Source organism: Heptranchias perlo, unplaced genomic scaffold, assembly GCF_035084215.1.
Source record: "Heptranchias perlo isolate sHepPer1 unplaced genomic scaffold, sHepPer1.hap1 HAP1_SCAFFOLD_597, whole genome shotgun sequence".
Lineage (NCBI taxonomy): Eukaryota > Metazoa > Chordata > Chondrichthyes > Hexanchiformes > Hexanchidae > Heptranchias > Heptranchias perlo.
In genome coordinates this window covers 33,601-57,240 of record NW_027139620.1, presented here as the reverse complement: position 1 = coordinate 57,240, position 23,640 = coordinate 33,601, and the positions used below count along the sequence as shown (strand labels likewise).

The window sequence follows — 23,640 nt, the reverse complement described above, 5'->3', positions numbered from 1 at the left end:
TGGAACAAATCACTTCCCATTCACTCCCAATGTACAGAATCCCAATGGATCAAATCCCTTCTCATTCACTCCTACTGTACACAGTTCCAGTGGATCAAACCCCTTCCCATTCACTCCCACTGGACACAATTCCAGTGGATCAAACTCCTTCCCATTCGCTCCCACTATACAGAATCCCAACGGATCAAACGCCTTCCCATTCACTCCCACTGCACAGAATCCCAACAGCTCAAACGCCTTCCCATTCACTCCCGCTGCACAGAATCCCAACGGATCAAACGCCTTCCCATTCACTCCCACTGCACACAATCCCAATGGATCAAATCCCATCACATTAACTCCCACTGCACTGGATGCCAATGGACCCAATCCTTTCCCATTCGGCCTTCAAACAGAAATTCAATAAATACTTGAAGGGAAAATATGTGCAGGGCTACAGGGAAAGAGCGGGGGAATGGGACAAACTGGATGCTCTTACAGACAGCCAGCATATGCTCAATGGGCTGAATGGCCTCCTGCCATACTGCAAATATTATATGATTCATTTCCACTATACACAGGCCATTCAATCCCGGTATACAGAATCCCAATGGATCAAACCCTTCCCATTCACTCCCAATGTACAGAATCACAATGGATCGAACACCTTCCCATTCACTCCCACTGTACACAATCCCAATGGATCAAACACAATCCCATTCACTCCCACTGAACACAATCCCAATGGATCAAACACAATCCCATTTGCTCCCACTGTACACAATCCCAATGGATCAAACACAATCCCATTCGCTCCCACTGTACACAATCCCAATGGATCAAACCCCTTCCCATTCACTCCCACTGTACACAATCCAAATGGAACAAATCTCTTCCCATTCACTCCAAATGTACAGAATCCCAATGGATCAAATCCCATCTCATTCACTCCCACTGTACACAGTTCCAGTGGATCAAACCCCTTCCCATTCAATCCCACTGTACACAATCCCAATGGATCAAACACGTTCCCATTCACTCCCACTGCACACAATCCCAATGGATCAAACCCCTTCCCGTTCACTCCCACTGTACACAATCCCAATGGATCAAACTCCTTCACAATCAGTCCCACTGTACACAATCCCAGTGAATCAAACCCCTTCCCATTCACTCCCACTGTACACAATCCCAATGGAACAAAACTCTTCCCATTCACTCCCACTGTACACAATCCCAATGGATCAAATCCCTTCCCATTCACTCCCACTGTACACAATCCCAATGGATCAAACACAATCCCATTCGCTCCCACTGTACACAATCCCAATGGATCAAACCCCTTCCCATTCACTCCCACTGTACACAATCCAAATGGAACAAATCTCTTCCCATTCACTCCCAATGCACAGAATCCCAATGGATCAAATCCCTTCTCATTCACTCCCACTGTGCACAGTTCCAGTGGATCAAACCCCTTCCCATTCAATCCCACTGTACACAATCCCAATGGATCAAACACGTTCCCATTCACTCCCACTGCACACAATCCCAATGGATCAAACCCCTTCCCGTTCACTCCCACTGTACACAATCCCAATGGATCATACACGTTCCCATTCACTCCCACTGCACATAATCCCAATGGAACAAAACTCTTCCCATTCACTCCCACTGTGCACAATCCCAATGGATCAAATCCGTTCCCATTCACTCCCACTGGACACAATTCCAGTGGATCAAACCCCTTCACATTCACTCCCACTGTACACAATCCCAATGGATCAAACCCCTTCCCATTCACTCCCACTGTACACAATCCAAATGGAACAAATCTCTTCCCATTCACTCCCAATGTACAGAATCCCAATGGATCAAACGCCTTCCCATTCACTCCCACTGCACACAATCCCAATTGATCAAACCCCTTCCCATTCACTCCCACTGTACACAATCCCAATGGATCAAATCCGTTCCCATTTACTCCCACTGGACACAATCCCAATGGATCAAACCCCTTCCCGTTCACTCCCACTGGACACAATCCCAATGGATCAAACTCCTTCACAATCAGTCCCACTGTACACAATCCCAATGGATCAAACCCCTTCCCATTCACTCCCACTGTACACAATCCCAATGGATCAAACACGTTCCCATTCACTCCCACTGTACACAATCCCAATGGATCAAACCCCTTCACATTCACTCCCGCTATACACAATCCCAATGGATCAAATCCCATCACATTCACTCCCACTGCACTGGACGTCAATGGACCCAATCCTTTCCCATTCGGCCTTCAAAAAGAAATTCAATAAATACTTGAAGGGAAAAAATGTGCAGGGCTACAGGGAAAGAGCGGGGGAATGGGACAAACTGGATGCTCTTACAGACAGCCAGCATATGCTAAATGGGCTGAATGGCCTCCAGCCATACTGCAAATATTATATGATTCATTTCCACTTTCCACAGGCCATTCAATCCCGCTATACACAATCCCAATGGATCAAACCCCTTCCCGTTCACTCCCACTGTACACAATCCCAATGGAACAAAACTCTTCCCATTCACTCCCACTGTGCACAATCCCAATGGATCAAATCCCTTCCCATTCATTCCCACTGGACACAATTCCAATGGAACAAAACTCTTCCCATTCACTCCCAATGTAAAGAATACTAATGGATCAAATCCCTTCCCATTCACTCCCACTGGACACAATTCCAGTGGATCAAACTCCTTCCCATTCGCTCCCACTATACAGAATCCCAACGGATCAAACGCCTTCCCATTCACTCCCACTGCACAGAATCCCAACAGCTCAAACGCCTTCCCATTCACTCCCGCTGCATAGAATCCCAACGGATCAAACGCCTTCCCATTCACTCCCACTGCACACAATCCCAATGGATCAAATTCCATCACATTAACTCCCACTGTACTGGACGCCAATGGACCCAATCCTTTCCCATTCGGCCTTCAAACAGAAATTCAATAAATACTTGAAGGGAAAATATGTGCCCGGCTACAGGGAAAGAGCGGGGGAATGGGACAAACTGGATGCTCTTACAGACAGCCAGCATATGCTCAATGGGCTGAATGGCCTCCTGCCATACTGCAAATATTATATGATTCATTTCCACTATACACAGGCCATTCAATCCCGGTATACAGAATCCCAATGGATCAAACCCTTCCCATTCACTCCCAATGGATCAAACCCCTTCCCATTCACTCCCACTGTACACAATCCCAATGGATCAAACCCCTTCCCAATCACTCCCAATGTACAGAATCCCAATGGATCAAACCCCTTCCCATTCACTCCCACTGTACACAATCCCAATGGATCAAACCCCTTCCCGTTCACTCCCACTGTGCACAATCCCAATGGATCATACACGTTCCCATTCACTCCCACTGCACATAATCCCAATGGAACAAAACTCTTCCCATTCACTCCCACTGTACACAATCCCAATGGATCAAACCCCTTCCCATTCACTCCCACTGTACACAATCCAAATGGAACAAATCTCTTCCCATTCACTCCCAATGTACAGAATCCCAATGGATCAAACCCCTTCCCATTCACTCCCAATGTACAGAATCCCAATGGATCAAACCCTTTCCCATTCAATCCCACTGTACACAATCCCAATGGATCAAACACGTTCCCATTCACTCCCACTGTACACAATCCCAATGGATCAAACCCCTTCACATTCAATCCCGCTATACACAATCCCAATGGATCAAATCCCATCACATTCACTCCCACTGCACTGGACACCAATGGACCCAATCCTTTCCCATTCGGCCTTCAAAAAGAAATTCAATAAATACTTGAAGGGAAAAAATGTGCAGGGCTACAGGGAAAGAGCGGGGGAATGGGACAAACTGGATGCTCTTACAGACAGCCAGCATATGCTCAATGGGCTGAATGGCCTCCAGCCATACTGCAAATATTATATGATTCATTTCCACTATACACAGGCCATTCAATCCCGCTATACAGAATCCCAATGGATCAAACCCTTCCCATTCACTCCCAATGTACAGAATCACAATGGATCAAACCCCTTCCCATTCACTCCCACTGGACACAATCCCAATGGAACAAAACTCTTCCCATTCACTCCCACTGTACACAATCCCAATGGATCAAATCCCTTCCCATTCACTCCCACTGTACACAATCCCTATGGATCAAACACAATCCCATTCGCTCCCACTGAACACAATCCCAATGGATCAAACACAATCCCATTCGCTCCCACTGTACACAATCCCAATGGATCAAACCCCTTCCCATTCACTCCCACTGTACACAATCCAAATGGAACAAATCTCTTCCCATTCACTCCCAATGTACAGAATCCCAATGGATCAAATCCCTTCTCATTCACTCCCACTGTACACAGTTCCAGTGGATCAAACCCCTTCCCATTCAATCCCACTGTACACAATCCCAATGGAGCAAACACGTTCCCATTCACTCCCACTGTACACAATCCCAATGGATCAAATCCCTTCCCATTCATTCCCACTGGACACAATTCCAATGGAACAAAACTCTTCCCATTCACTCCCAATGCAAAGAATCCTAATGGATCAAATCCCTTCCCATTCACTCCCACTGGACACAATTCCAGTGGATCAAACTCCTTCCCATTCGCTCCCACTATACAGAATCCCAACGGATCAAACGCCTTCCCATTCACTCCCACTGCACAGAATCCCAACAGCTCAAATGCCTTCCCATTCACTCCCGCTGCACAGAATCCCAACGGATCAAACGCCTTCCCATTCACTCCCACTGCACACAATCCCAATGGATCAAATCCCATCACATTAACTCCCACTGCACTGGACGCCAATGGACCCAATCCTTTCCCATTCGGCCTTCAAACAGAAATTCAATAAATACTTGAAGGGAAAATATGTGCAGGGCTACAGGGAAAGAGCGGGGGAATGGGACAAACTGGATGCTCTGACAGACAGCCAGCATATGCTCAATGGGCTGAATGGCCTCCTGCCATACTGCAAATATTATATGATTCATTTCCACTATACACAGGCCATTCAATCCCGCTGTACAGAATCCCAATGGATCAAACCCTTCCCATTCACTCCCAATGTACAGAATCACAATGGATCAAACACCTTCCCATTCACTCCCACTGTACACAATCCCAATGGATCAAACACAATCCCATTCACTCCCACTGTACACAATCCCAATGGATCAAACACAATCCCATTCGCTCCCACTGTACACAATCCCAATGGATCAAACACAATCCCATTCGCTCCCACTGTACACAATCCCAATGGATCAAACCCCTTCCCATTCACTCCCACTGTACACAATCCAAATGGAACAAATCTCTTCCCATTCACTCCCAATGTACAGAATCCCAATGTACAGAATCCCAATGTACAGAATCCCAATGGATCAAATCCCTTCTCATTCACTCACACTGTACACAGTTCCAGTGGATCAAACCCCTTCCCATTCAATCCCACTGTACACAATCCCAATGGATCAAACACGTTCCCATTCACTCCCACTGTACACAATCCCAATGGATCAAACCCCTTCCCGTTCACTCCCGCTATACAGAATCCCAATGGATCAAACCTTTCCCATTCACTCCCAATGTACAGAATCACAATGGATCAAACCCTTCCCATTCACTCCCACTGTACAGAATCCCAATGGATCAAACCCCTTCCCATTCACTCCCACTGTACACAATCCCAATGCATCAAACCCCTTCCCAATCACTCCCAATGTACAGAATCCCAATGGATCAAACCCCTTCCCATTCACTCCCACTGTACACAATCCCAATGGATCAAACCCCTTCCCATTCACTCCCACTGTACACAATCCCAATGGATCAAACCCCTTCCCATTCACTCCCAATGTACAGAATCCCAATGGATCAAACCCCTTCCCATTCAATCCCACTGTACACAATCCCAATGGATCAAACCCCTTCCCATTCACTCCCAATGTACAGAATCCCAATGGATCAAACCCCTTCCCATTCAATCCCACTGTACACAATCCCAATGGATCAAACACGTTCCCATTCACTCCCACTGTGCACAATCCCAATGGATCAAACCCCTTCCCATTCACTCCCGCTATACACAATCCCAATGGAACAAATCTCTTCCCATTCACTCCCACTGTACACAATCCCAATGGATCAAATCCCATCACATTCACTCCCACTGTACTGGACACCAATGGACCCAATCCTTTCCCATTCGGCCTTCAAAAAGAAATTCAATAAATACTTGAAGGGAAAAAATGTGCAGGGCTACAGGGAAAGAGCGGGGGAATGGGACAAACTGGATGCTCTTACAGACAGCCAGCATATGCTCAATGGGCTGAATGGCCTCCAGCCATACTGCAAATATTATATGATTCATTTCCACTATACACAGGCCATTCAATCCCGCTATACAGAATCCCAATGGATCAAACCCTTCCCATTCACTCCCAATGTACAGAATCACAATGGATCAAACCCCTTCCCATTCACTCCCACTGGACACAATCCCAATGGATCAAACTCCTTCACAATCTGTCCCACTGTACACATTCCCAGTGGATCAAACCCCTTCCCATTCACTCCCACTGTACACAATCCCAATGGATCAAATCCCTTCCCATTCACTCCCACTGTACACAATCCCAATGGATCAAACCCTTCCCATTCACTCCCAATGTACAGAATCACAATGGATCAAACCCCTTCCCATTCACTCCCACTGTACACAATCCCAATGGATCAAACTCATTCCCATTCACTCCCACTGTACACAATCCCAATGGAACAAAACTCTTCCCATTCACTCCCACTGTACACAATCCCAATGGATCAAATCCCTTCCCATTCATTCCCACTGGACACAATTCCAATGGATTAAACTCCTTCACATTCACTCCCACTGTACACAATCCCAACGGATCAAACGCCTTCCCATTCACTCCCACTGCACACAATCCCATGGACCAAATCCCATCACATTCACTCCCACTGTACTGGACGCCAATGGACCCAATCCTTTCCCATTCGGCCTTCAAAAAGAAATTCAATAAATACTTGAAGGGAAAAAATGTGCAGGGCTACAGGGAAAGAGCGGGGGAATGGGACAAACTGGATGCTCTTACAGACAGCCAGCATGTGCTCAATGGGCTGAATGGCCTCCAGCCATGCTGCAAATATTATATGATTCATTTCCACTATACACAGGCCATTCAATCCCGCTATACAGAATCCCAATGGATCAAACCCTTCCCATTCACTCCCAATGTACAGAATCCCAATGGATCAATCCCTTCCCATTCACTCCCACTGTACACAATCCCAATGGATCAATCCCTTCCCATTCACTCCTGCAATACAGAATCCCAATGGAGTCCGATGACAAACATACAGTAAACCCCGACCCTGAGGGTCTCAGCTTTCACATAGCGTCTGATCACTAACGTACAGTAACCTCCGACCCTGAGGGTCTCAGCTTTCACAGAGTCTGATCACTAACGTACAGTAACCCCCGACCCTGGGGGTCTCAGCTTTCACACAGACTCTGATCACTAACGTACAGTAACCCCCGACCCTGGGGGTCTCAGCTTTCACACAGACTCTGATCACTAACGTACAGTAACCTCTGACCCTGGGGGTCTCAGCTTTCACACAGACTCTGATCACTAACGTACAGTAACCCCCGACCCTGGGGGTCTCAGCTTTCACAGACTCTGATCACTAACGTACAGTAACTTCCGACCCTGGGGGTCTCAGCTTTCACACAGACTCTGATCACTAACGTACAGTAACCCCCGACCCTGGGGGTCTCAGCTTTCACACAGACTCTGATCACTAACGTACAGTAACCCCCGACCCTGGGGGTCTCAGCTTTCACACAGACTCTGATCACTAACATACAGTAACCCCCGACCCTGGGGGTCTCTGCTTTCACACAGACTCTGATCACTAACGTACAGTAACCTCTGACCCTGAGGGTCTCAGCTTTCACACAGAGTCTGATCACTAACGTACAGTAACCCCCGACCCTGGGGGTCTCAGCTTTCACACAGACTCTGATCACTAACATACAGTAACCCCCGACCCTGGGGGTCTCTGCTTTCACACAGACTCTGATCACTAACGTACAGTAACCCCCGACCCTGGGGGTCTCAGCTTTCACACAGACTCTGATCACTAACGTACAGTAACCCCCGACCCTGGGGGTCTCAGCTTTCACACAGAGTCTGATCACTAACGTACAGTAACCCCCGACCCTGAGGGTCTCAGCTTTCACATAGCGTCTGATCACTAACGTACAGTAACCACCGACCCTGGGGGTCTCAGCTTTCACACAGACTCTGATCACAAACATACAGTAACCTCCGACCCTGGGGGTCTCAGCTTTCACATAGCGTCTGATCACTAACGTACAGTAACCTCTGACCCTGAGGGTCTCAGCTTTCACACAGAGTCTGATCACTAACGTACAGTAACCCCCGACCCTGAGGGTCTCAGCTTTCACACAGACTCTGATCACTAATGTACAGTAACCCCCGACCCTGGGGGGTCTCAGCTTTCACACAGACTCTGATCACTAACGTACAGTAACCCCCGACCCTGGGGGTCTCAGCTTTCACACAGACTCTGATCACTAACGTACAGTAACCCCAGACCCTGGGGGTCTCAGCTTTCACACAGACTCTGATCACTAACGTACAGTAACCTCTGACCCTGAGGGTCTCAGCTTTCACACAGAGTCTGATCACTAACGTACAGTAACCCCCGACCCTGAGGGTCTCAGCTTTCACACAGACTCTGATCACTAATGTACAGTAACCCCCGACCCTGGGGGGTCTCAGCTTTCACACAGACTCTGATCACTAACGTACAGTAACCCCCGACCCTGGGGGTCTCAGCTTTCACACAGACTCTGATCACTAACGTACAGTAACCCCAGACCCTGGGGGTCTCAGCTTTCACACAGACTCTGATCACTAACGTACAGTAACCCCCGACCCTGGGGGTCTCAGCTTTCACACAGACTCTGATCACTAACGTACAGTAACCCCCGACCCTGGGGGTCTCAACTTTCACACAGACTCTGATCACTAACGTACAGTAACCCCCGACCCTGAGGGTCTCAGCTTTCACACAGACTCTGATCACTAACGTACAGTAACCCCCGACCCTGGGGGGTCTCAGCTTTCACACAGACTCTGATCACTAACGTACAGTAACCCCCGACCCTGGGGGTCTCAGCTTTCACACAGACTCTGATCACTAACGTACAGTAACCCCAGACCCTGGGGGTCTCAGCTTTCACACAGACTCTGATCACTAACGTACAGTAACCCCCGACCCTGGGGGTCTCAGCTTTCACACAGACTCTGATCACTAATGTACAGTAACCCCCGACCCTGGGGGTCTCAGCTTTCACACAGACTCTGATCACTAATGTACAGTAACACCCGACCCTGGGGGTCTCAGCTTTCACACAGACTCTGATCACTAATGTACAGTAACCCCCGACCCTGATTGTCTCAGCTTTCACACAGACTCTGATCACTAACGTACAGTAACCCCCGACCCTGGGGGTCTCAACTTTCACACAGACTCTGATCACTAACATACAGTAACCCCCGACCCTGAGGGTCTCAGCTTTCACACAGACTCTGATCACTAACGTACAGTAACCCCCGACCCTGGGGGTCTCAGCTTTCACACAGACTCTGATCACTAACGTACAGTAACCCCAGACCCTGGGGGTCTCAGCTTTCACACAGACTCTGATCACTAACGTACAGTAACCCCCGACCCTGGGGGTCTCAGCTTTCACACAGACTCTGATCACTAACGTACAGTAACCCCCGACCCTGAGGGTCTCAGCTTTCACACAGAGTCTGATCACTAACGTACAGTAACCCCCGACCCTGAGGGTCTCAGCTTTCACACAGACTCTGATCACTAACGTACAGTAACCCCCGACCCTGGGGGGTCTCAGCTTTCACACAGACTCTGATCACTAACGTACAGTAACCCCCGACCCTGGGGGGTCTCAGCTTTCACACAGACTCTGATCACTAACGTACAGCGATAGATTGAAAGACCCCGTCGCCCTTTTGGAATAATTGGCACTTCCTGCTCAGGCTCCATCTGCAGGGCAAGGACTCCCGGCCTGATTCCGATTCGAACACAGCACAACTCCCAGGTCTCACTCGATATCAAGAGACCCACGGTTCACAACTAACACATTCAGACACATGGAGAAGCTTCAGTTGGCCACACAGGGGCCTTGCATGTTAACTTTTGCTGCATAATCCACACTGCACTCTCACCGTCCCCTCATTGCGTGACCTTCACTCAAAAGAAAAAGGAATGGAGCTTTGACGTGCAGGCGCCCGACACAGAGGCCGGGCGTCCCGGGCGGGGAGACCCTCAGAGGCCGGGCGTCCCGGGCGGGGAGACCCTCAGAGGCCGGGCGTCCCGGGCGGGGAGACCCTCAGAGGCCGGGCGTCCCGGGCGGGGAGACCCTCAGAGGCCGGGCGTCCCGGGCGGGGAGACCCTCAGAGGCCGGGCGTCCCGGGCGGGGAGACCCTCAGAGGCCGGCGTCACCGGGCGGGGAGACCCTCAGAGGCCGGGCGTCCCGGGCGGGGAGACCCTCAGAGGCCGGGCGTCCCGGGCGGGGAGACCCTCAGAGGCCGGGCGTCCCGGGCGGGGAGACCCTCAGAGGCCGGGCGTCCCGGGCGGGGAGACCCTCAGAGGCCGGGCGTCCCGGGCGGGGAGACCCTCAGAGGCCGGGCGTCCCGGGCGGGGAGACCCTCAGAGGCCGGCGTCACCGGGCGGGGAGACCCTCAGAGGCCGGGCGTCCCGGGCGGGGAGACCCTCAGAGGCCGGGCGTCCCGGGCGGGGAGACCCTCAGAGGCCGGGCGTCCCGGGCGGGGAGACCCTCAGAGGCCGGGCGTCCCGGGCGGGGAGACCCTCAGAGGCCGGGCGTCCCGGGCGGGGAGACCCTCAGAGGCCGGGCGTCCCGGGCGGGGAGACCCTCAGAGGCCGGGCGTCCCGGGCGGGGAGACCCTCAGAGGCCGGCGTCACCGGGCGGGGAGACCCTCAGAGGCCGGCGTCACCGGGCGGGGAGACCCTCAGACCCTCCTCCTCCTCCCTCACCTCACTCTCCCCTCACTCCCTCACCCCACTCCCCCCTCACCCCACTCCCCCCTCACCCCACTCCCCCCTCACCCCACTCCCCCCTCACCCCACTCCCCCCTCACCCCACTCCCCCCTCACCCCACCCCCCCCCTCACTCCACTCCCCCCCTCACTGCACTCCCCCCCTCACTCCCCCCTCACCCCACTCCCCCCTCACCCCACTCCCCCCCTCACTCCACTCCCCCCCTCACTCCACTCCCTCACCCCCCTCACTCCCCCATCACCCTCACACCCTCCTCCCCCCTCACTCCACTCCCCCCTCACTCCACTCCCCCCTCACTCCCTCACCCCACTCCCCCCTCACTCCCTCACCCCACTCCCCCCTCACTCCCCCCTCACTCCCTCACCCCACTCCCCCCTCACCCCACTCCCCCCTCACTCCCTCACCCCACTCCCCCCTCACCCCACTCCCCCCTCACTCCCTCACCCCACTCCCCCCCCCCATCACCCTCACCCCTCCCCCTCCCTCAGCCCCTCCCTCCATGGGCCCTGCCCCCATCACTCACCGCGGTTGCCTGAGCTGGGTGGCCCCGAGCTCGGTGCTGCGGGCCGGGTCCCTGTCCCTGTCCCTGTCCCGGTGAGGGGGTGGTGTCGGTGCGGTGGGGTGCGGCCTGCCCTGCCCGGCCCGGCTCCTCTCCCTCTCCCTCTCCCTCACCCGCCCACTCTCTCCATCGCCTTTTCTCCGCAGTGCAGAGCGCCTGTAACTCCGCGCCCCGCCGCCAGGGGGCGCTCCCTGCGCCCGCCTTCCACACTCGCCCATTGGTCAGAGGGCGGCCGGGACCCGCCCCTGCTCGCCGCCGGTTGGCTGCGGCCGCTGTCACTCCTGCAATCGGGCCCCGCCCTCAAGGCCCGCCCCGCCCCTGGATACGCGCCCCGCCCACTGCCCGCCCCCTCCCCCTGGTTGGCTGCGGCCGCTGTCACTCACCGACGGGCGGGCGATCCGTCACACGCATGCGCCGCGTCCGCAGAGGCTGCCGGGAGTTGTAGTTCCGGTCGCCGCTCCGCCAATGGGTTCCAGGGGGGCGGGGACTACAACTCCCAGCAGGCAGTGCTCGGCCCGCGGGCCCCGGGCCCGGACCCACAGTCTCCTCACTGCCCACCGGGGGGGGGGGGGGGGGGGTGTGACCGCACGGCAGGACACGGGGACCCGCTCAGAGCCGAGCCGAGCCGGCCCGGCCCGGCCTCCCGCTCACCGCCCGCTCCCTCAGACCCGCCTCCTACCTGGGCACCGGGTGGCGGCCGCCCGGCGTCATCCCCGCTCCGCAACCACAATGCACCGCTCCCGGGGATACTCCCACAATGCACCGCTCCCGGGGACACTCCCACAATGCACCGCTCCCGGGGATACTCCCACAATGCACCGCTCCCGGGACTCTCCCACAATGCACCGCTCCTGGGATACTCCCACAATGCACCGCTCCCAGGATACTCCCACAATGCACCGCTCCCGGGACACTCCCACAATGCACCGCTCCCGGGACACTCCCACAATGCACCGCTCCCGGGACACTCCCACAATGCACCGCTCCCGGGACACTCCCACAATGCACCGCTCCCGGGACACTCCCACAATGCACCGCTCCCGGGGACACTCCCACAATGCACCGCTCCCGGGACACTCCCACAATGCACCGCTCCTGGGACGCTCCCACAATGCACCGCTCCCAGGATACTCCCACAATGCACCGCTCCCAGGGATACTCCCACAATGCACTGTGTCCTGGGATACTCCCACAATGCACCGCTGCCGGGATACACCCACAATGCACCGTGTCCTGGGATACTCCCACAATGCACCGCTCCTGGGATACTCCCACAATGCACCGCTCCTGGGACACTCCCACAATGCACCGCTCCCGGGACACTCCCACAATGCACCGCTCCCGGGACACTCCCACAATGCACCGCTCCCGGGATACTCCCACAATGCACCGCTCCCGGGGATACTCCCACAATGCACCGCTCCCGGGGATACTCCCACAATGCACCGCTCCCGGGGATACTCCCACAATGCACCTTGTCCGGAATACTCCCACAATGCACCGTGACCCGGGATACTCCCACAATGCACCGTGTCCGGGATAGTCCCACAATGCACCGTGTCCCAGGATACTCCCACAATGCACCGTGTCCGGGATAGACCCACAATGCACCGTGTCCGGGATACTCCCACAATGCACCGTGACCCGGGATACTCCCACAATGCACCGTGTCCGGGATACTCCCACAATGCACCGTGTCCCAGGATACTCCCACAATGCACCGTGTCCGGGATAGTCCCACAATGCACCGTGTCCGGGATACTCCCACAATGCACCGTGTCCGGGATACTCCCACAATGCACCGTGTCCAGGATACTCCCACAATGCACCGTGTCCCAGGATACTCCCACAATGCACCGTGTCCGGGATAGTCCCACAATGCACCGTGTCCGGGATACTCCCACAATGCACCGTGTCCAGGATACTCCCACAATGCACCGTGTCCGGGATACTCCCACAATACACCGTGTCCGGGATACTCCCACAATGCACCGTTCCCAGGATACTCCCACAATGCACTGTGTCCTGGGATACTCCCACAATGCACCGTGTCCAGGATACTCCCACAATGCACCGTGTCCAGGATACTCCCACAATGCACCGTGTCCGGGATACTCCCACAATGCACCGTGTCCAGGATACTCCCACAATGCACCGTGTCCGGGATACTCCCACAATGCACCGTGTCCCAGGATACTCCCACAATGCACCGTGTCCGGGATAGTCCCACAATGCACCGTGTCCAGGATACTCCCACAATGCACCGTGTCCAGGATACTCCCACAATGCACCGTGTCCGGGATACTCCCACAATGCACCGTGTCCCAGGATACTCCCACAATGCACCGTGTCCGGGATAGTCCCACAATACACCGTGTCCGGGATACTCCCACAATGCACCGTGTCCCAGGATACTCCCACAATACACCGTGTCCAGGATACTCCCACAATGCACCGTGTCCGGGATACTCCCACAATGCACCGTGTCCGGGATACTCCCACAATGCACCGTGTCCAGGATACTCCCACAATGCACCGTGTCCAGGATACTCCCACAATGCACCGTGTCCCAGGATACTCCCACAATGCACCGTGTCCGGGATAGTCCCACAATGCACCGTGTCCGGGATACTCCCACAATGCACCGTGTCCAGGATACTCCCACAATGCACCGTGTCCGGGATACTCCCACAATGCACCGTGTCCCAGGATACTCCCACAATGCACCGTGTCCAGGATACTCCCACAATGCACCGTGTCCGGGATACTCCCACAATGCACCGTGTCCCAGGATACTCCCACAATGCACCGTGTCCAGGATAGTCCCACAATGCACCGTGTCCGGGATACTCCCACAATGCACCGTGTCCCAGGATACTCCCACAATGCACCGTGTCCGGGATACTCCCACAATGCACCGTGTCCGGGATACTCCCACAATGCACCGTGTCCGGGATAGTCCCACAATGCACCGTGTCCCAGGATACTCCCACAATACACCGTGTCCCAGGATACTCCCACAATACACCGTGTCCCAGGATACTCCCACAATGCACCGTGTCCGGGATACTCCCACAATGCACCGTGTCCAGGATAGTCCCACAATGCACCGTGTCCGGGATACTCCCACAATGCACCGTGTCCCAGGATACTCCCACAATGCACCGTGTCCGGGATACTCCCACAATGCACCGTGTCCGGGATACTCCCACAATGCACCGTGTCCGGGATAGTCCCACAATGCACCGTGTCCCAGGATACTCCCACAATGCACCGTGTCCCAGGATACTCCCACAATGCACCGTGTCCCAGGATACTCCCACAATGCACCGTGTCCGGGATACTCCCACAATGCACCGTGTCCCAGGATACTCCCACAATGCACCGTGTCCCAGGATACTCCCACAATGCACCGTGTCCCAGGATACTCCCACAATGCACCGTGTCCGGGATACTCCCACAATGCACCGTGTCCGGGATACTCCCACAATGCACCGTGTCCCGGGAAATGTCCACAATGCACCGCTTCCGGGATACTCCCACAATGCACCGTGTCCCGTGATACTCCCACAATGCACCGTGTCCCGTGATACTCCCACAATGCACCGTGTCCCGTGATACTCCCACAATGCACCCTTTCCGAGGATACTCCCACAATGCACCGTTCCTTGGATACTCCCACAATGCATCCTGTCCTGGGATATTCCCACAATGCATGTGTCTGGGATACTCCCACAATGCACCGCTCCTGGGATACTCCCACAATGCACCGCTCCTGGGATCCTCCCACAATGCACTGTGTCCTGGGATACTCCCACAATGCACCGTTTCCAGGATACTCCCACAATGCAATGTGTCTGGGATACTCCCACAATGCACCGTTTCCAGGATACTCCCACAATGCAATGTGTCTGGGATACTCCCACAATGCACCGTTTCCAGGATACTCCCACAATGCACCGTGTCCCGGGATACTCCCACAAAGCACCATGTCCAGGATACTCCCACAATGCACCGTGTCCGGGATACTCCCACAATGCACCGTGTCCCGGGATACTCCCACAATGCACCGTGTCCGGGATAGTCCCACAATGCACCGTGTCCAGGATACTCCCACAATGCACCGTGTCCAGGATACTCCCACAATGCACCGTGTCCGGGATACTCCCACAATGCACCGTGTCCGGGATACTCCCACAATGCACCGTGTCCAGGATACTCCCACAATGCAGCGTGTCCGGGATACTCCCACAATGCACCGTGTCCCAGGATACTCCCACAATGCACCGTGTCCAGGATACTCCCACAATGCACCGTGTCCAGGATAGTCCCACAATGCACCGTGTCCGGGATACTCCCACAATGCACCGTGTCCCAGGATACTCCCACAATGCACCGTGTCCGGGATACTCCCACAATGCACCGTGTCCAGGATACTCCCACAATGCACCGTGTCCGGGATAGTCCCACAATGCACCGTGTCCCAGGATACTCCCACAATGCACCGTGTCCCAGGATACTCCCACAATGCACCGTGTCCCAGGATACTCCCACAATGCACCGTGTCCGGGATACTCCCACAATGCTCCGTGTCCCAGGATACTCCCACAATGCACCGTGTCCCAGGATACTCCCACAATGCACCGTGTCCCAGGATACTCCCACAATGCACCGTGTCCGGGATACTCCCACAATGCACCGTGTCCGGGATACTCCCACAATGCACCGTGTCCCGGGAAATGTCCACAATGCACCGCTTCCGGGATACTCCCACAATGCACCGTGTCCCGTGATACTCCCACAATGCACCGTGTCCCGTGATACTCCCACAATGCACCGTGTCCCGTGATACTCCCACAATGCACCGTTTCCCAGGATACTCCCACAATGCACCGTTCCTTGGATACTCCCACAATGCATCCTGTCCTGGGATATTCCCACAATGCATGTGTCTGGGATACTCCCACAATGCACCGCTCCTGGGATACTCCCACAATGCACCGCTCCTGGGATACTCCCACAATGCACTGTGTCCTGGGATACTCCCACAATGCACCGTTTCCAGGATACTCCCACAATGCAATGTGTCTGGGATACTCCCACAATGCACCGTTTCCAGGATACTCCCACAATGCACTGTGTCCGGGATACTCCCACAATGCACCGTTTCCAGGATACTCCCACAATGCAATGTGTCTGGGATACTCCCATAATGCACCGCTCTCAGGATACAACCACAATGCAATGCTCCCAGGATACTCCCACAATGCACCGCTCCCGGGACACTCCCACAATGCACCGCTCCCGGGACACTCCCACAATGCACCGCTCCCGGGACACTCCCACAATGCACCGCTCCCGGGACACTCCCACAATGCACCGCTCCCGGGACACTCCCACAATGCACCGCTCCCGGGGACACTCCCACAATGCACCGCTCCCGGGACACTCCCACAATGCACCGCTCCTGGGACGCTCCCACAATGCACCGCTCCCAGGATACTCCCACAATGCACCGCTCCCAGGGATACTCCCACAATGCACTGTGTCCTGGGATACTCCCACAATGCACCGCTGCCGGGATACACCCACAATGCACCGTGTCCTGGGATACTCCCACAATGCACCGCTCCTGGGATACTCCCACAATGCACCGCTCCTGGGACACTCCCACAATGCACCGCTCCCGGGACACTCCCACAATGCACCGCTCCCGGGACACTCCCACAATGCACCGCTCCCGGGATACTCCCACAATGCACCGCTCCCGGGGATACTCCCACAATGCACCGCTCCCGGGGATACTCCCACAATGCACCGCTCCCGGGGATACTCCCACAATGCACCTTGTCCGGAATACTCCCACAATGCACCGTGACCCGGGATACTCCCACAATGCACCGTGTCCGGGATAGTCCCACAATGCACCGTGTCCCAGGATACTCCCACAATGCACCGTGTCCGGGATAGACCCACAATGCACCGTGTCCGGGATACTCCCACAATGCACCGTGACCCGGGATACTCCCACAATGCACCGTGTCCGGGATACTCCCACAATGCACCGTGTCCCAGGATACTCCCACAATGCACCGTGTCCGGGATAGTCCCACAATGCACCGTGTCCGGGATACTCCCACAATGCACCGTGTCCGGGATACTCCCACAATGCACCGTGTCCAGGATACTCCCACAATGCACCGTGTCCCAGGATACTCCCACAATGCACCGTGTCCGGGATAGTCCCACAATGCACCGTGTCCGGGATACTCCCACAATGCACCGTGTCCAGGATACTCCCACAATGCACCGTGTCCGGGATACTCCCACAATACACCGTGTCCGGGATACTCCCACAATGCACCGTTCCCAGGATACTCCCACAATGCACTGTGTCCTGGGATACTCCCACAATGCACCGTGTCCAGGATACTCCCACAATGCACCGTGTCCAGGATACTCCCACAATGCACCGTGTCCGGGATACTCCCACAATGCACCGTGTCCAGGATACTCCCACAATGCACCGTGTCCGGGATACTCCCACAATGCACCGTGTCCGGGATACTCCCACAATGCACCGTGTCCCAGGATACTCCCACAATGCTCCGTGTCCGGGATACTCCCACAATGCACCGTGTCCGGGATACTCCCACAATGCACCGCTCCTGGGATACTCCCACAATGCACCGTGTCCCAGGATACTCCCACAATGCACCGTGTCCGGGATAGTCCCACAATGCACCGTGTCCAGGATACTCCCACAATGCACCGTGTCCAGGATACTCCCACAATGCACCGTGTCCGGGATACTCCCACAATGCACCGTGTCCCAGGATACTCCCACAATGCACCGTGTCCGGGATAGTCCCACAATACACCGTGTCCGGGATACTCCCACAATGCACCGTGTCCCAGGATACTCCCACAATACACCGTGTCCAGGATACTCCCACAATGCACCGTGTCCGGGATACTCCCACAATGCACCGTGTCCGGGATACTCCCACAATGCACCGTGTCCAGGATACTCCCACAATGCACCGTGTCCAGGATACTCCCACAATGCACCGTGTCCCAGGATACTCCCACAATGCACCGTGTCCGGGATAGTCCCACAATGCACCGTGTCCGGGATACTCCCACAATGCACCGTGTCCAGGATACTCCCACAATGCACCGTGTCCGGGATACTCCCACAATGCACCGTGTCCCAGGATACTCCCACAATGCACCGTGTCCAGGATACTCCCACAATGCACCGTGTCCGGGATACTCCCACAATGCACCGTGTCCCAGGATACTCCCACAATGCACCGTGTCCAGGATAGTCCCACAATGCACCGTGTCCGGGATACTCCCACAATGCACCGTGTCCCAGGATACTCCCACAATGCACCGTGTCCGGGATACTCCCACAATGCACCGTGTCCGGGATACTCCCACAATGCACCGTGTCCGGGATAGTCCCACAATGCACCGTGTCCCAGGATACTCCCACAATACACCGTGTCCGGGATAGTCCCACAATGCACCGTGTCCCAGGATACTCCCACAATGCACCGTGTCCCAGGATACTCCCACAATGCACCGTGTCCCAGGATACTCCCACAATGCACCGTGTCCGGGATACTCCCACAATGCACCGTGTCCCAGGATACTCCCACAATGCACCGTGTCCCAGGATACTCCCACAATGCACCGTGTCCGGGATACTCCCACAATGCACCGTGTCCGGGATACTCCCACAATGCACCGTGTCCCGGGAAATGTCCACAATGCACCGCTTCCGGGATACTCCCACAATGCACCGTGTCCCGTGATACTCCCACAATGCACCGTGTCCCGTGATACTCCCACAATGCACCGTGTCCCGTGATACTCCCACAATGCACCCTTTCCGAGGATACTCCCACAATGCACCGTTCCTTGGATACTCCCACAATGCATCCTGTCCTGGGATATTCCCACAATGCATGTGTCTGGGATACTCCCACAATGCACCGCTCCTGGGATACTCCCACAATGCACCGCTCCTGGGATCCTCCCACAATGCACTGTGTCCTGGGATACTCCCACAATGCACCGTTTCCAGGATACTCCCACAATGCAATGTGTCTGGGATACTCCCACAATGCACCGTTTCCAGGATACTCCCACAATGCAATGTGTCTGGGATACTCCCACAATGCACCGTTTCCAGGATACTCCCACAATGCACCGTGTCCCGGGATACTCCCACAAAGCACCATGTCCAGGATACTCCCACAATGCACCGTGTCCGGGATACTCCCACAATGCACCGTGTCCCGGGATACTCCCACAATGCACCGTGTCCGGGATAGTCCCACAATGCACCGTGTCCAGGATACTCCCACAATGCACCGTGTCCAGGATACTCCCACAATGCACCGTGTCCGGGATACTCCCACAATGCACCGTGTCCGGGATACTCCCACAATGCACCGTGTCCAGGATACTCCCACAATGCAGCGTGTCCGGGATACTCCCACAATGCACCGTGTCCCAGGATACTCCCACAATGCACCGTGTCCAGGATACTCCCACAATGCACCGTGTCCAGGATAGTCCCACAATGCACCGTGTCCGGGATACTCCCACAATGCACCGTGTCCCAGGATACTCCCACAATGCACCGTGTCCGGGATACTCCCACAATGCACCGTGTCCAGGATACTCCCACAATGCACCGTGTCCGGGATAGTCCCACAATGCACCGTGTCCCAGGATACTCCCACAATGCACCGTGTCCCAGGATACTCCCACAATGCACCGTGTCCCAGGATACTCCCACAATGCACCGTGTCCGGGATACTCCCACAATGCTCCATGTCCCAGGATACTCCCACAATGCACCGTGTCCCAGGATACTCCCACAATGCACCGTGTCCCAGGATACTCCCACAATGCACCGTGTCCGGGATACTCCCACAATGCACCGTGTCCGGGATACTCCCACAATGCACCGTGTCCCGGGAAATGTCCACAATGCACCGCTTCCGGGATACTCCCACAATGCACCGTGTCCCGTGATACTCCCACAATGCACCGTGTCCCGTGATACTCCCACAATGCACCGTGTCCCGTGATACTCCCACAATGCACCGTTTCCCAGGATACTCCCACAATGCACCGTTCCTTGGATACTCCCACAATGCATCCTGTCCTGGGATATTCCCACAATGCATGTGTCTGGGATACTCCCACAATGCACCGCTCCTGGGATACTCCCACAATGCACCGCTCCTGGGATACTCCCACAATGCACTGTGTCCTGGGATACTCCCACAATGCACCGTTTCCAGGATACTCCCACAATGCAATGTGTCTGGGATACTCCCACAATGCACCGTTTCCAGGATACTCCCACAATGCACTGTGTCCGGGATACTCCCACAATGCACCGTTTCCAGGATACTCCCACAATGCAATGTGTCTGGGATACTCCCATAATGCACCGCTCTCAGGATACAACCACAATGCAATGCTCCCAGGATATTCCCACAATGCACCGTGTCCCGGGATACTCCCACAATGCACCGTGTCCCGGGATACTCCCACAATGCACCGTGACCCGGGATACTCCCACAATGCACCGTGACCCGGGATACTCCCACAATGCACCGTGTCCCGTGATACTCCCACAATGCACCGTGTCCCGTGATACTCCCACAATGCACCGTGTCCCGTGATACTCCCACAATGCACCGTGTCCCAGGATACTCCCACAATGCACCGTGTCCCGTGATACTCCCACAATGCACCGTTTCCCAGGATACTCCCACAATGCACCGTTCCTTGGATACTCCCACAATGCATCCTGTCCTGGGATATTCCCACAATGCATGTGTCTGGGATACTCCCACAATGCACCGCTCCTGGGATACTCCCACAATGCACCGTGTCCGGGATAATCCCACAATGCACCGTGTCCAGGATCCTCCCACAATGCACCGCTCCTGGGATACTCCCACAATGCACCGTTCCCAGGATACTCCCACAATGCACTGTGTCCTGGGATACTCCCACAATGCACCGTGTCCAGGATACTCCCACAATGCACCGTGTCCAGGATACTCCCACAATGCACCGTGTCCGGGATACTCCCACAATGCACCGTGTCCAGGATACTCCCACAATGCACCGTGTCCGGGATACTCCCACAATGCACCGTGTCCCAGGATACTCCCACAATGCACCGTGTCCGGGATAGTCCCACAATGCACCGTGTCCGGGATACTCCCACAATGCACCGTGTCCAGGATACTCCCACAATGCACCGTGTCCGGGATACTCCCACAATGCACCGTGTCCCAGGATACTCCCACAATGCACCGTGTCCAGGATACTCCCACAATGCACCGTGTCCGGGATACTCCCACAATGCACCGTGTCCCAGGATACTCCCACAATGCACCGTGTCCAGGATAGTCCCACAATGCACCGTGTCCGGGATACTCCCACAATGCACCGTGTCCCAGGATACTCCCACAATGCACCGTGTCCGGGATACTCCCACAATGCACCGTGTCCGGGATACTCCCACAATGCACCGTGTCCCAGGATACTCCCACAATACACCGTGTCCGGGATAGTCCCACAATGCACCGTGTCCCAGGATACTCCCACAATGCACTGTGTCCCAGGATACTCCCACAATGCACCGTGTCCCAGGATACTCCCACAATGCACCGTGTCCGGGATACTCCCACAATGCACCGTGTCCCAGGATACTCCCACAATGCACCGTGTCCCAGGATACTCCCACAATGCACCGTGTCCCAGGATACTCCCACAATGCACCATGTCCCAGGATACTCCCACAATGCACCGTGTCCCAGGATACTCCCACAATGCACCGTGTCCGGGATACTCCCACAATGCACCGTGTCCCGGGAAATGTCCACAATGCACCGCTTCCGGGATACTCCCACAATGCACCGTGTCCCGTGATACTCCCACAATGCACCGTGTCCCGTGATACTCCCACAATGCACCGTTTCCCAGGATACTCCCACAATGCACCGTTCCTTGGATACTCCCACAATGCATCCTGTCCTGGGATATTCCCACAATGCATGTGTCTGGGATACTCCCACAATGCACCGCTCCTGGGATACTCCCACAATGCACCGCTCCTGGGATCCTCCCACAATGCACTGTGTCCTGGGATACTCCCACAATGCACCGTTTCCAGGATACTCCCACAATGCAATGTGTCTGGGATACTCCCACAATGCACCGTTTCCAGGATACTCCCACAATGCACTGTGTCCGGGATACTCCCACAATGCACCGTTTCCAGGATACTCCCACAATGCAATGTGTCTGGGATACTCCCACAATGCACCGTTTCCAGGATACTCCCACAATGCAATGTGTCTGGGATACTCCCATAATGCACCGCTCTCAGGATACAACCACAATGCAATGCTCCCAGGATATTCCCACAATGCACTGTGTCCCGGGATACTCCCACAATGCACCGTGTCCCGGGATACTCCCACAATGCACCGTGTCCCGGGATACTCCCACAATGCACCGTGACCCGGGATACTCCCACAATGCACCGTGTCCGGGATAGTCCCACAATGCACCGTGTCCCAGGATACTCCCACAATGCACCGTGTCCGGGATAGTCCCACAATGCACCGTGTCCGGGATACTCCCACAATGCACCGTGTCCTGGATACTCCCACAATGCACCGTGTCCGGGATACTCCCACAATGCACCGTGTCCCAGGATACTCCCACAATGCACCGTGTCCAGGATACTCCCACAATGCACCGTGTCCGGGATACTCCCACAATGCACCGTGTCCCAGGATACTCCCACAATGC

At 55.1% G+C, this 23,640-nt stretch overlaps 1 protein-coding gene across 1 annotated transcript in view; it reads right to left on the bottom strand.

Moving 5' to 3' along the window:
• The window catches only part of LOC137316641 (tau-tubulin kinase 1-like), a gene marked incomplete at its 3' end in the record, with an annotated part of 88,719 nt that extends 76,224 nt beyond the window's left edge, over positions 1-12,495 (bottom strand). Inside the window, exon 1 of the mRNA XM_067980491.1 lies at positions 12,458-12,495. The remainder of the gene's footprint in view (positions 1-12,457) is intronic.
• Between the last annotated feature and the right edge of the window lie 11,145 nt (positions 12,496-23,640).